This window comes from Balaenoptera musculus, chromosome 15 (assembly GCF_009873245.2).
Source record: "Balaenoptera musculus isolate JJ_BM4_2016_0621 chromosome 15, mBalMus1.pri.v3, whole genome shotgun sequence".
Classification (NCBI taxonomy): Eukaryota; Metazoa; Chordata; class Mammalia; order Artiodactyla; family Balaenopteridae; genus Balaenoptera; species Balaenoptera musculus.
In genome coordinates this window covers 61,837,750-61,852,187 of record NC_045799.1, presented here as the reverse complement: position 1 = coordinate 61,852,187, position 14,438 = coordinate 61,837,750, and the positions used below count along the sequence as shown (strand labels likewise).

The window sequence follows — 14,438 nt, the reverse complement described above, 5'->3', positions numbered from 1 at the left end:
CCTCCCGGAAGCAGGCTTGACGAAGAGAGTTACCTAGAAATCTCAGAGCTGTGACGATGCTGGGATGAGAAATGAGAGAGTGAGAGAAAACAGTTTCCAAAAGGCATTAGCCCTTAAACTTAAAATTTTAAAGGAGGTACCGAGTCGGCCGACCAACAAAGCAGGGAAGGGTCTTCCAAGCATAGGGAACAACAGGTGCCAAGGCAGGGTGGGTGGGAAGGAGGCAGAGGGAAAGAGGGAGTGTCCCTCCCCTCAGTTTCTAAGAAGGGAAAATGTTGCAACCTTTGGAAACTGTATAGAGCTATATAAAAAGGACTTAAACCAGCTACAGCAACTTGTTGAATATAAAGCACTGTTCTGTTTTTGCAACAATGTAACTGTCCTTCTGCTGTCTCCATATGGTCGCACCATTTCTTCGCTCACTGCTTTAGAGTTCCTGCGGAATGCTGGGCAGAAATCATTCATGTCCCCAAAACAGAGGAAATTACGCCCTAGCTCACAAAGATGTTCAAGACAGCTGTTTAAGTGGGAATCTTTACCCCTCCACCCCCAGAGCTTAAAAAAAAACACAATTCTTTGCACTCTCAGCCAGTAGAAGTTTAACTCTGTACTGTCAAGCAATTTGACAATTACTTTATTCTTTCATTTTTAAAAAGTCTGATATGTACAAAAGAATATATATTAATGTAAGTTATAAAGCATAGTAAAGTGAACACCTGTGAATGTACACCCAACTTACGAAACAACCTGTATTATTGATTCTTCCTGTGTGCTCCTTCCATATCCCACCTCCCTACTTCCTCTCAAGGTAATCACTATCCCGATTTTTAAAAAATCATTTCAACTTTTCTTTATGCAATTACCATATATATTCCCAGACAATATACTGTTTATTTTCACTTGTCTTTCAATGATAAAATTACTTCCATGCTGTATTATGCTGCTGCTTCTTTTCAATCAACATTATGCTTCTAGAATCCATCCCTGTTGTATGTAATTGTGTTTTCCCTGCTATGTAGTGTTCCATTATATGAACATACCATGATTTATAAATCCATTTTCTTATCGCCAACATTTAGATTTTTTCCTTTCCGCACTCCCTCCCACTGTTATGTATATTGCTATGAATATTCTTATAATAGTCTCTTAATTCATATGTGCAAGAATTTTTCTAGGGTAGAGTTGCTGGCTTGGGGGGTATACAAGACACAGTCAAAGAGCTTTCCATGGGAGTTTGAGATTAGCAGATGCAAACTGGTATATATAGAATGGATAAACAACAAGGTCCTACTTTATAGCACAGGGAACTGTATACAGTATCCTCTGATAAAACATAATGGAGGGCTTCCCTGGTGGCGCAGTGGTTAAGAATCCGCCTGCCAATGCAGGGGACACAGGTTCAAGCCCTGGTCTGCGAAGATCCCACATGATGCGGAGCAACTAAGCCCATGTGCCACAACTACTGAGCCTGCGCTCTAGAGCCCCAGAGCCACAACTACTGAGCCCACTTACCTAGAGCTGGTGCTCTGCAACAAGAGAAGCCACCGCAATGAGAAACCCATGCACTGCAACGAAGAGTAGCCCCCGCTCGCCGCAACTAGAGAAAGCCCACGTGCAGCAGCGAAGACCCAGTGCAGCCAAAAATAAATAAATTTTAAAATAATAATAATGGAAAAGAATATGAAAGAGAACGTATATAGGGACTTCTCTGGTGGTCCAGTGGGTAGGACTCGGCGCTCCCAATGCAGGGGGCCCGGGTTTGACTCCGGGTCGGGGAACTAGATCCTGCATGCATGCCACATCTAAGAGTCCACATGCTGCAACAAAGAAGCCCGCATGCCCCAACTAAAGATCCCGCATGCCGCAACTAAGACCCGGCACAGCCAAAATAAATAAATAATAAATAAATAAATATTTTTTTAAAATACTCTTTAAAAAAAGAATGTATATATATGTATATATGTATCAATATGACTGAGTCACTTTGCTGTACAGCAGTAACACAACGTTGTAAATCAAGTATACTTCAGTAAAAAATAAAGAAAAGAAAAAAAGAGCTTTCCAAAGTGGCTGTGCCACTACACACTGCCAGCAACACCTTGTCCTGAAGCTTGAGCACAACTCCTTCCTTATTCTCACAAAGCACAGTTAAGACAAGACTTCTAAGTTAAAATGTTTTTTCAGTGAAACCTGAGTACAATGCAAGAAAAATCCTAAAACTAAATAGCATAATCTACTATTGGAGTTCCTTGGTCATGTTTCTTCATTGCGGATCCTCTTCTCACTCTGTTCCATGGGCCAACTCAGCTGGCCAGGGAAAAGCCTCCTTTATCCAATCTTGCCTTTCCCAGACTCTGATCTCTTTTTGTCTCCAACTCTAATAAAAAATAAATAAATAATAAAGACCTCTCCTTCTCCAACAACAACAAGCAAACAAGAATTAGCATGCTCCTGCAAAGATGCAGCCTTGCTCACAAAGAAGTCATCCCTTTACATTACTGTGCATTACAGTTGTTCATAATTGTTCTGAGCTTCTTCACTCCAGAATGAAATTTTACTTTCTATACCCAGAAGACCCATTAAACTGTTTTTCAAAAGAGCAGTCTTCCCCTAGAGATGAATTTTACAGTCATCCCTAGAGTGGTTCTCTTGGTTAAAGCCTCTTGGCTTGAAAGTAACAGAAACTATCTCAAGCTATTTTAAAAGGAAAAGGAGAATTTGTTCTAAGGATACAGGATATCTTAAAGTACCGGAAAATAATTTTTCACTGGCCAAATTTGAGTCAGGCGCCCTCCTCTAACCCAATCTTGAGAGGTGAGGTCATATTGTACCTTTGCTGTAGATGAAAGTGTCACTATTAATGCTCCAGAAATGTTTTTCAAATGACTATATGGCAGGGATGATTCAAATGAACAAATTTCTAAATAGCAAAGCCAATAATAGATATCCCATTTGTCCCTTTCCCCTTTCCAAAAAGAGTCAACAATGATTTTATGAGTCACTTATCTTTACAAAAACGCCATTCCTTAATGCAAGATCTCACCTATATATCTTTATTGTTTATTTATTTATTTTATTTATTTTGGCTGTGTCGGGTCTTAGTTGCAGCACGCAGGATCTTTGTTGAGGCATGAGAGATCTTTTGATGCAGTGTGTGGGCTACTCTCTAGTTGTGGCATGTGGGGTTTCTCTTCTCTAGTTGTGGTGCGGGCTCCAAGGCACATGGGCTCTGTAGTTTGCAGCAAGCGGGCTCTCTAGTTAAGGCACGTGAGCTCAGTAGTTGTGGCGCATGGGCTTAGTTGCCCTGCAGCATGTGGGATCTTAGTTCCCTGACCAGGGATCGAACCCACGTCCCCTGCATTGTAAGGTGGATTCTTTGCCACTGGACCACCAGGGAAGTCCCTGTGTATCTTTAATACATACAGTTAATGTATATTAATTAATAACGTATATATGTTTACTAATTAAAGTATCATATTTACACACAGTATATGTAATTATATATAATAAAAATACATACAAATTGTATTGCTATCTAATTATAATAGTTATATACAATATAATTAATGTACTTAATATATTATTAAATAATAGTATAAATATATCCCAAGACCATTAATTTAGAGCCTTCCTTTTCCCAGAGAAGTATAAAGCAAAGTTTCTCAACCTTGGCACTATTGATATTTTGGTCCAGATAATGCTTTTATGAGGGGAGGAGACTCCTGCACATTGTAGGATGTTTAGCAGTATCTCTGGTCTCCACCCACTAGGTGATAGTAGCATTCCCCTCCTCCCCATTATGAAAAGCAAAAGTCTCCAGACATGTCAAATGCCCCTGGGAGACAATATTGCCAAAATTAAGAACCACTGGTATAAAGCAGGGCCTTAGTGAACTTTTAGTCCAATTGAAGACACAAAATATATAAGAAACAACTAGAGAAAAAAAGGTAAAACAGTATACAAAATTATATTGTAAGCAGTCATAAAATTTTCATTTTTGCCTTTAATATTCTTGGAGGATATTAAAAAATATTACCATTTTATTCTGTTGGGAAATGGTGGTAATGCACAAGAGCCTCGTTCTATTTAATGCCTATTTGGAATGTTTTTCAGATTTTTACCAGAAGGATGCTACAGAGAAAAGTACCTTAATTTCTTCCCTAAATTCCTTAGAAGGCAACTGCATCTGACTTAAGTTATGAATCAATAGCATATTTTCTATTGTTTTATTGGCATAATTTCAGAACTTTGTTTTATCTGTCTTTCTAATTGATCTTTGGTTGGTAGGAGCAACCAAACCTCAACTTTATCTTTGCCTACAGACTTTCAGCCTAATAGTGGTTAATATCTATATTCATCTATTCAACAAATATTTATTGAACACCTAGGTACCAGGCCCTGTGCTAGGCACTGGAAGTATGTGGTCAGCTAACAACAACAACAACAGTAATGGTCCTTGCCTCATGGAGTTTGCCATCTAGTGAGAGAAACAGACATTGATCAAATGTATCATTGATCACACTTACAAATCTATTAATTCCTTTACAGGAGAATACATAGTGCTGTGGGGCTCTATAATGTGCATAATTTATATCTTTAGGGAGTTCTGGGAAGTTTCCTTGAGAAAGTGATTATTGAGTTGAAATTTAAAAAGCACTAAGGGGGTCTTCCTGATGGTCCAGTGGTTAAGACTTCACGCTTCCACTGCAGGGGGCACGGATTCAATCCCCCGTTGGGGAACTAAGATCCCGCATGTGGCGTGGCCAAAAAAAAAAAAATCACTAAGGGTGAAGGGGTCAGGAGACTGTGAGGGGACAGTGCTTTGAAGGCAGGAAGAAAAGTGTGTGCAAGACCCCATGGCAAAAGTAGAAAGTGGGATATCATTTAGGATTTTAGTCAGTCCAGGGTTGAGGTAAGTCATTTGGAGGAGGGTGGTGGTGGGTGAGAAGAAGAGAATCCACTGAGAAAACTGCCAAAATTGGAATACTGAAATAAATGAATAATTGTCCAGGGATCCTTTTGTAATGCAAATACTCATTCCTTTTCCTTCTTTATATTCAAATTACTCTATATTAGCCTTTTGCAAAGCAAGACACAAAGTACAGAAATCTAAGCTAAGTGGATGTTAAATTTCAGAAGAAGTGATATATTATTTAACAGCAATTCACCATGATATAATCTGATAATGGTACTGGAAAATTTTCTCCATACTAATGTTACTGAACTTAGGTTCACCTGCTCGTCGCTCAGGAATCCAGTACCGAGAGGCAAGTGTTGGGTGAAGAGGAAAGATGGCTTTATTGAGGAAGCCAGCAATCCTGGGGAGAAGGTGGACTCATGTCCCAAAGAACCAAATCCCTACTCCCCAGGTTTTGCTTGGCGATTATACAGGGAAAAGAGGAAAGGGCTACATTCTGGGGAGGGTGCAATCTTCTATCTTCAGAGAGATTGTCTTGATCACACAAAAGTAGCCATCATGTCTCACTTGTGGTTGGAACACTATCTGAGCCATAAATCTTTGGTCAGCTAGGCCTTCTGGTTCCAACTGGCCTGGGGTCTTGGGGGCAGCATACAGTTAACTTCTTCTACCTTGTGGGGGTGCCAGTATCTGCAAAACAGCTCAAAGGATATGGCTCAGAATATTATCTATAGTCCTTGAGGAGGTACTAAATGTCCTTGACTTTGTTTAAGAGCTAAACTATTATTTTGTCTTGCTTGCCTATTTTCCTCTGCATTTTCTCATTTCTCTGATTAAATTTATTCTTTGGAACTGAGGGAAGGCCTAGGAGGCTAAAGTTTTTCTACAAACAAGAGGCAGGTGGAGGATGAGGGTTGCGGGGGTGGGGGTCGTCTGTCCCGGGAAGGTTCCACAGGGTCCTGCTCAGTTACACTATATCACTTAACTAAAAATTTACTTATATAACAGAGGATAAAGAAAGCCTTAGAACTATATTTTGCTGTATGATCCATTCCCCATTTATTAAAATAGTGTGGTAAATACATACTGTGTGATATAAAAGCACGTTGAGCAGAAAGAGTGGTACCGCAGAAAGAGCATCAGGTTCTAGAGCTGTACACCTTGACCTAGCTCACAGGGTTAAACTTTCAGCTCACTCCTTTCAGAAACAAGAACTAGAAAAGTACCCTTTCTCAGGCTGATCAAAACAGACTACTGCAGAAATAATGAGTTAATCTCCTAATTACAGCCCCTTTCGACTTTTCCAAAAGTTCTGCATCACTTTGTTAATCATAAGTAATGACGCTTTTGCCATTTTGTCTAGCAGAGTCAAGCTATGAGAGATCTTAACATGGTGGGGAATTCACGTTAGTTTTGGGACTGTAATATTGGAAGCATTATACTACATACAGTCTATAATTATACTCTGATACAATTTATGATATTTGGCACTTGTCAAAATGCAGTTTTCTTTCCTTATTTTTGTGCAGGTGACTAAAAGGCATGTAGTCTTCCGTGCTTATTTAAGTTAATGAAGTATATTAACTCACAGAACATGGGGGACAGCTAAATAATCACATTAACAATATTTTTAATAAAATGTTTCATGGGTTTTACTGATGGAGTTTCACCCTTTAGAGCTGAGTCACAAAGAATAGGAATCAAACCCCAGATTTGTCATTTACTCTATTACTTTGGGCAACTGCCTATATGTTCTCAGAACTTCAGTTACCTTATCTATAAAATGGGGATAAAAATTTTTTGAGCTATTTTAGGGCTATTGTAAGGATTAGATTAGAGCGCATAAAGCACAAACCACAGAGTATGGCACAGTGAGCACTACAGAGTGGGTTTTAATTAAATGACAGTAGTATTTGCCCATTTATTTTCGTGTAAATGTAAGAAATGTAGTTGCAGTCAGGTGAAAACTGACCTGTGAGATGCAGAGATGGATTTATTGTAGAAAAGAAGAAAATAATTCATAAATTGCCCAGCAGTAACACCTTGAATATTTTGCATCTTATTACTTATAGTTTGTTTCCTATGGCTTTTTAAACTTATTTTAAAAACTGCAGGGGCTTCCCTGGTGGCGCAGTGGTTGAGAATCTGCCTGCCAATGCAGGGGACACGGGTTCGAGCCCTGGTCCGGGAGGATCCCACATGCCGCGGAGCGACTGGGCCCGTGAGCCACAATTGCTGAGCCTGCGCGTCTGGAGCCTGTGCTCCGCAACAAGAGAGGCCGCGATAGTGAGAGGCCCGCGCAACGCGATGAGGAGTGGCCCCCACCTGCCGCAACTAGAGAAAGCCCTCGCACAGAGACGAAGACCCAACACAGCCATAAATAAATAAATAAATAAATAAATAAATAAATAAATAAATAAAGTAATGTACATGCATGTTTACTAAAAAAAAAAAAAAACTGCAGCCAATGCCTGATTATTTCGGGCTTGATTATCTACTTAGAGATTACTCAGCCCTTAATTTCTTGCTGTACAACAGTGAAAACAGAGAGAAAGGAAATGACTTCTGCAGAGACTGAATCATCCTTGTGCCTCATGTAGTATCTGGCACTTAGTATGTACTAAATAAAAAATAAGTCAATTTAATCACTTTTTAGTAACTCCAGTTTTAGAAGTCTTGGGTAAGACCAAAGGTAAAAATAAGACTCTTTGAACAATGCTATTTTGTTTTTCACTGTCACTATCTCTAGCCTTCTCACAACTGAGTTTTGACTATGCCAGAGACATTTAATGAAATGCTTAGAATGGTGTTGAATAGAACACACACTGATTCTTTTTCAAGATGATGTCAAGTATGACCTTAATTATTCGAAGAATAAAACTAAAAGTCCAAAATACTTCAGTGTATATTATATGACCTGTGGGAGAAACAAAAGAGAGAGATGATTTTAGCCATCAAGGAGTTTACAAACCTGTAAAGTCAGATTTAACTTGTATATTAACAACTTTAGAGAAACTTTAAAAGGGGGAGGGGGACAAATGACAATGAAAACACGACGACCCAAAACCAGTGGGAGGCAGCAAAAGCAGTTCTAAGAGGGAAGTTTATAGCAATACAATCCTACCTCAAGAAACAAGAAATATCTCAAATAAACAACCCAACCTTACACCTAAAACAATTAGAGAAAGAAGAACAAAAAATCCCCCAAAGTTAGCAGAAGGAGAGAAATCATAAATATCAGATCAGAAATAAATGAAAAAGAAATGAAGGAAACAGTAGCAAAGATCAATAAAACTAAAAGCTGGTTCTTTGAGAAGATAAACAAAATTGATAATCTATTAGCCAGACTCATCAAGAAAAAAAGGGAGAAGACTCAAATCAACAGAATTAGAAATGAAAAAGAAGAAGTAACAACTGACACTGCAGAAATACAAAGAATCATGAGCGATTACTACAAGCAACTATATGCCAATAAAATGGACAACCTGGAAGAAATGGACACATTCTTAGAAAAGCACAACCTTCCGAGACTGAACCAGGAAGAAATAGAAAATATAAACAGACCAATCACAAGCACTGAAATTGAGATTGTGATTAAAAATCTTCCAACAGGGCTTCCCTGGTGGCGCAGTGGTTGAGAATCTGCCTGCTAATGCAGGGGACACAGGTTCGGGCCCTGGTCTGGGAAGATCCCACGTGCCACGGAGCAGCTAGGCCTGTGAGCCACAACTACTGAGCCTGCGCTCTGGAGTCTTCGAGCCACAGCTACTGAAGCCCTCGCGCCTAGAGCCTGTGCTCCGCAACAAGAGAGGCCGCGATAGTGAGAGGCCCGCGCACCGCGATGAAGAGTGACCCCCGGTTGCCACAACTAGAGAAAGCCCTCGCACAGAAACGAAGACCCAACACAGACAAAAATAAAAAAATAAAAAATAAAAAAAATAAAAAAAATCTTCCAACAAATAAAACCCCAGGACCAGATGGCTTCACAGGTGAATTTTATCAAACATTTAGAGAAGAGTTAACACCTATCCTTCTCAAACTCTTCCAAAATATAGCAGAGGGAGGAACACTCCCAAACTCATTCTACGAGGCCACCATCACCCTGATACCAAAACCAGACAAAGATGTCACAAGGAAAGAAAACTACAGGCCAATATCACTGATGAACATAGATGCAAAAATCCTCAACAAAATACTAGCAAACAGAATCCAACAGCACATTAAAAGGATTATACACCATGATCAAGTGGGGTTTATCCCAGGAATGCAAGGAAACTTCAATATATGCAATTCAATCAATGTGATAAACCATATTAACAAACTGAAGGAGAAAAACCATATGATCATCTCAATAGATGCAGAAGAAACTTCTGACAAAATTCAACACCCATTTATGATAAAAATACTCCAGAAAGTGGGCACAGAGGGAACTTACCTCAACATAATACAGGCCATATATGACAAACCCACAGCCTACAACGTCCTCAATGGTGAAAAACTGAAACCATTTCCTCTAAGATCAGGAACAAGACAAGGTTGTCCACTCTCACCACTATTATTCAACATAGTTTTGGAAGTTTTAGCCACAACAATCAGAGAAGAAAAAGAAATAAATGGAATCCAAATTGGAAAAGAAGAAGTAAAGCTGTCCCTGTTTGCAGATGACATGATACTATACATAGAGAATCCTAAAGATGCTACCAGAAAACTGCTAGAGCTAATCAATGAATCTGGTAAAGTAGCAGGATACAAAATTAATGCACAGAAATCTCTTGCATTCCTATACACTAATGATGAAAAATCTGAAAGAGAAATTAAGGAAACACTCCCATTTACCATTGCAACAAAAAGAATAAAATACCTAGGAATAAACCTACCTAAGGAGACAAAAGACCTGTATGCAGAAAACTATAAGACACTGATGAAAGAAATTAAAGATGATACAAACAGATGGAGAGATATACCATGTTCTTGGATTGGAAGACTCAACATTGTGAAAATGACTATACTATCCAAAGCAATCTACAGATTCAGTGCAATCCCTATCAAACTACCAGTGGCATTTTTCACAGAACTAGAACAAATAATTTCACAATTTGTATGGAAACACAAAAGACCCCGAATAGCCAAAGCAATCTTGAGAAAGAAAAACGCAGCTGGAGGAATCAGGCTCCCGGACTTCAGACTACACTACAAAGCTACAGTAATCAAGACAGTATGGTACTGGCACAAGAACAGAAATATAGATAAATGGAACAGGATAGAAAGCCCAGAGATAAACCCACACATATGGTCAATCTTATTTTTGATAAAGGAGGCAAGAATATACAATGGAGAAAAGACAGCCTCTTCAATAAGTGGTGCTGGGAAAACTGGGCAGCTACATGTAAAAGAATGAAATTAGAACACTCCTTAACACCATACACAAAAATAAACTCAAAATAGATTAAAGACCTAAATGTAAGGCCAGACACTATAAAACTCTTAGAGGAAAACATAGATCAATCACTCTATGACATAAATCACAGCAAGATCCTTTTTGACCCACCTCCTAGAGAAATGGAAATAAAAACAAAAATAAACAAATGAGACCTAATGAAACTAAAAAGCTTTTGCACAGCAAAGGAAAACATAAACAAGATGAAAAGACAACCCTCAGAATGGGAGAAAATATTTGCAAATGAAGCAACTGACAAAGGATTAATCTCCAAAATTTACAAGCAGCTCATGCAGCTCAATATCAAAAAACCAACAACCCAATCCAAATATGGGCAGAAGATCTAAATAGACATTTCTCCCAAGAAGATATACAGATTGCTAACAAACACATGAAAGGATGCTCAACATCACTAATCATTAGAGAAATGCAAATCAACACTACAATGAAGTATCACCTCACACCAGTCAGAATGGCCATCATCAAAAAATCTACAAACAATAAATGCTGAAGAGGGTGTGGAGAAAAGGGAACCATCTTGCACTGTTGGTGGGAATGTAAATTGATACAGCCACTAAGGAGAACAGTATGGAGGTTCCTTAAAAAACTAAAAATAGAACTACCATACAACCCAGCAATCCCACTACTGGGCATATACCCAGAGAAAACCATAATTCAAAAAGAGTCATGTACCACAATGTTCACTGCAGCTCTATTTACAATAGCCAGGACATGGAAGCAACCTAAATGTCCATCGACAGATGAATGGGTAAAAAAGATGTGGCACATATATACAATGGAATACTACTCAGCCATAAAGAGAAACTAAACTGAGTTATTTGTAGTGAGGTGGATGGACCTAGAGACTGTCATACAGAGTGAAGTAAGTCAGAAAGAGAAAAACAAACACCATATGCTAACATATACATATGGAATCAAAAAAAGATGGTTCTGAAGAAACTACGGGTAGGACAGGAATAAAGACACAGACATAGAGAATGGACTTGAGAACATGGGGAGGGGGAAGGGTAAGCTGGGACGAAGTGAGAGAGTGGCATGGACATATATACACTACCAATGTAAAATAGATAGCTAGTGGGAAGCAGCCACATAGCACAGGGAGATCAGCTCGGTGCTTTGTGACCACCTAGAGGGGTGGGATAGGGAGGGTGGGAGGGAGGTGCAAGAGGGAGGAGATATGGGGATATATGTATATGTATAGCTGATTCACTTTGTTATAAAGCAGAAACTAACACACTATTTTAAAGCAATTATACTCCAATAAAGATGTTAAAAAAAAGGGGGGGGGGTGGGCCGAAAAAGGGAAGGTACAGAACAAGATGTGTAGTTTCCTACCATTTACTTAAAACACACACATACACACACACACACACACATGCACACACACTCATATAAATAAATATGCTGGGTTTTGCACAGACTCTCTGGATAAGTATTCCAGACACTGATAACAATGATTGTTTCTGGGAAAGGGCCATCAAAGACTGGGGGGTCATGGGTTGGAGGAAGACTTACTTTTCACTGTATAGCCTTTAGTACTATTTCACTTTTTCTTTGTTAACCATGTTCATGTACTACTTCTTAAAAAAGATTAAAATGTTCCGGTGGTGAGGGGAAAGTAAAATGTTATATTATCCTTTCTCAGCTCAAATTCAAATCTCTAAGATGATATGTTTTTTAAGGAAACTATTTACAATGCAATGAAATGATAGTTATACTGATTTGCTGAAAAGAGGACTCAGGGCTATCAGATTTTAGTCTAGCCTCTGCCACTAACTAGCTATAAGATCTTAGGCAAGGTACTTATGATTTTTATTTGTTTGTTTGGGGTGGAGGGACTAGACTAAATGGCCTTTGGGATTCTTAAAGTTAGTGGTCAATCATTAGCAGCCGATTGGTCCATATCTATTTATTAGGTCCAAATTTATTATTGCTTAAAAACATTTATTATAATAGAAACAACCAAAATGTCCATCAATAGGAAACAAGTCAGGGCTTCCCTGGTGGTCCAGTGGTTAAGAATCCACCTTCCAATGCAGGGGACATGGGTTCAATCCCTGGTCAGGGAACTAAGATCCCACATTCTGCGGGGCAACTAAGCCTGCACACCTCAACTACTGAGCCCACACACCACAACTAATGAGCCTGCGAGCCACAAGTAGAGAGAAGCCAGTGCACTGCAACTAAGACCCGATGCAGCCAAAAACAAATAAATATTTATCCCCCCCCCAAAAAAAAAGACAAAAAAAAAAGACTGTGCCTCCAATGCAGGAGGCACGAGTTCAGTCCCTGGTTGGGGAAGTTCCTCATGCCCTGGGGTGTGGCCATAAATAAATAAATAAGAGAAAACACTGAATTTTTAAAAAAAGGAAACAAGTTAAATTGATTATGATAGGGACTTCCCTGGCAGTCCAGTGGTTAGGACTCAGTGCTTTCACTGCCATGGCCTTGGTTCGATCCCTGGTGGGGGAACTGAGACCCTATGAGCCGTGCAGCACCGCAAAAAAAAAAAAAAGATTATGATACATCCACTCAATGGAATACTCTGTGTTCATAAAAAAGAATTAGAAAGCTCTTTAACGCCCCAAATGGAAAGCTCTCCAAAATATACATTAAGTGAAAAAAGCAAGGTATTGAACAGTATGTGAATAAAAACTAGAGGGAGTTCCCTGGCGGTCCAGTGGTTAAGACTCTGTGCTTCGAGGCGGCTCTCGTGGAGGCAGCTAGCGCGAGGCTGTGGAGCGCTGAGCCGCGCGTCCTGCCCTGCAGCTGCCCAGGCTAGCGAACAATACAGTCAGGATGGCTAAAGGTGATCCCAAGAAACCAAAGGGCAAGATGTCTGCTTATGCCTTCTTTGTGCAGACGTGCAGAGAGGACCATAAGAAGAAAAACCCTGAGGTCCCTGTCAATTTTGCAGAATTTTCCAAGAAGTGCTCTGAGAGGTGGAAGACAATGTCTGGGAAAGAGAAGTCTAAATTTCATGAAATGGCAAAGGCAGATAAAGTGCGCTATGATTGGGAAATGAAGGATTACAGACCAGCTAAGGGAGGCAAGAAGAAGGACCCGAATGCCCCCAAGAGGCCACCGTCTGGATTTTTTCCTGTTCTGTTCTGAATTCCGCCCCAAGATCAAATCTACAAACCCTGGCATCTCTATTGGAGATGTGGCAAAGAAGCTAGGCGAGATGTGGAATAACTTTAGTGACAGCGAGAAGCAGCTATACATCAACAAGGCAGCGAAGCTGAAGGAGAAATACGAGAAGGATGTCGCACACTGTAAGTCTAAAGGGAAGTTTGATGGCGCCAAGGGTCCTTCTAAAGTTGCCCGGAAAAAGGTGGAAGAGGAAGATGAAGAAGACGAGGATGAAGAAGAGGAGGAGGAGGATGAATAAAAAAAACTGTTGATCTGTCTCCTTGTGAATACCTTAGAGTAGGGAGCGCCGTGATTGACACACCTCTCGCCCAAGACGTGTCTGTTGCCCTCATTAGGTTGAATTACCCAATTGGATCATGATCATATCATAGTCTCTCAGAGTGCTCTAGCAATTGTCAGTGATTTACATGAAGTGGCCATGGGTGTCTGGAGCACCCAGAAACTGTATCAAAGTTGTACATGTTTCCAAACATTTTAAAAATGAAAAGGCTCTCCTGTTCTCCTCACTCTGTGCACTTTGCTGTTGGTGTGACAAGGCATTTAAAGATGTTTCTGGGGCTTCCCTGGTGGCGCAGTGGTTGAGAATCTGCCTGCCAATGCAGGGGACACGGGTTCGAGCCCTGGTCTGGGAAGATCCCACGTGCCGCGGAGCAACTAGGCCCGTGAGCCACAATTGCTGAGCCTGCGCGTCTGGAGCCTGTGCTCCACAACAAGAGAGGCCGCGATAGTGAGAGGCCCGTGCACTGCGATGAAGAGTGGCCCCCACTTGCCGCAACTAAAGAAAGCCCTCGCACAGAAACGAAGACCCAACACAGCCAAAAATAAATAAATTAATTAATTAAAAAAAAATAGGCTAAGTTGACAAGCCTTGTTTAAAAAAAAAAAGTTGTTTATATCTTTATAAATATT

At 40.0% G+C, this 14,438-nt stretch overlaps 1 pseudogene; it reads left to right on the top strand.

Annotated features, from left to right (window-relative positions):
* Positions 1 to 13,170: 13,170 nt before the first annotated feature.
* On the top strand, positions 13,171 to 13,847 carry LOC118881522 (annotated as a pseudogene).
* Positions 13,848 to 14,438: the final 591 nt, after the last annotated feature.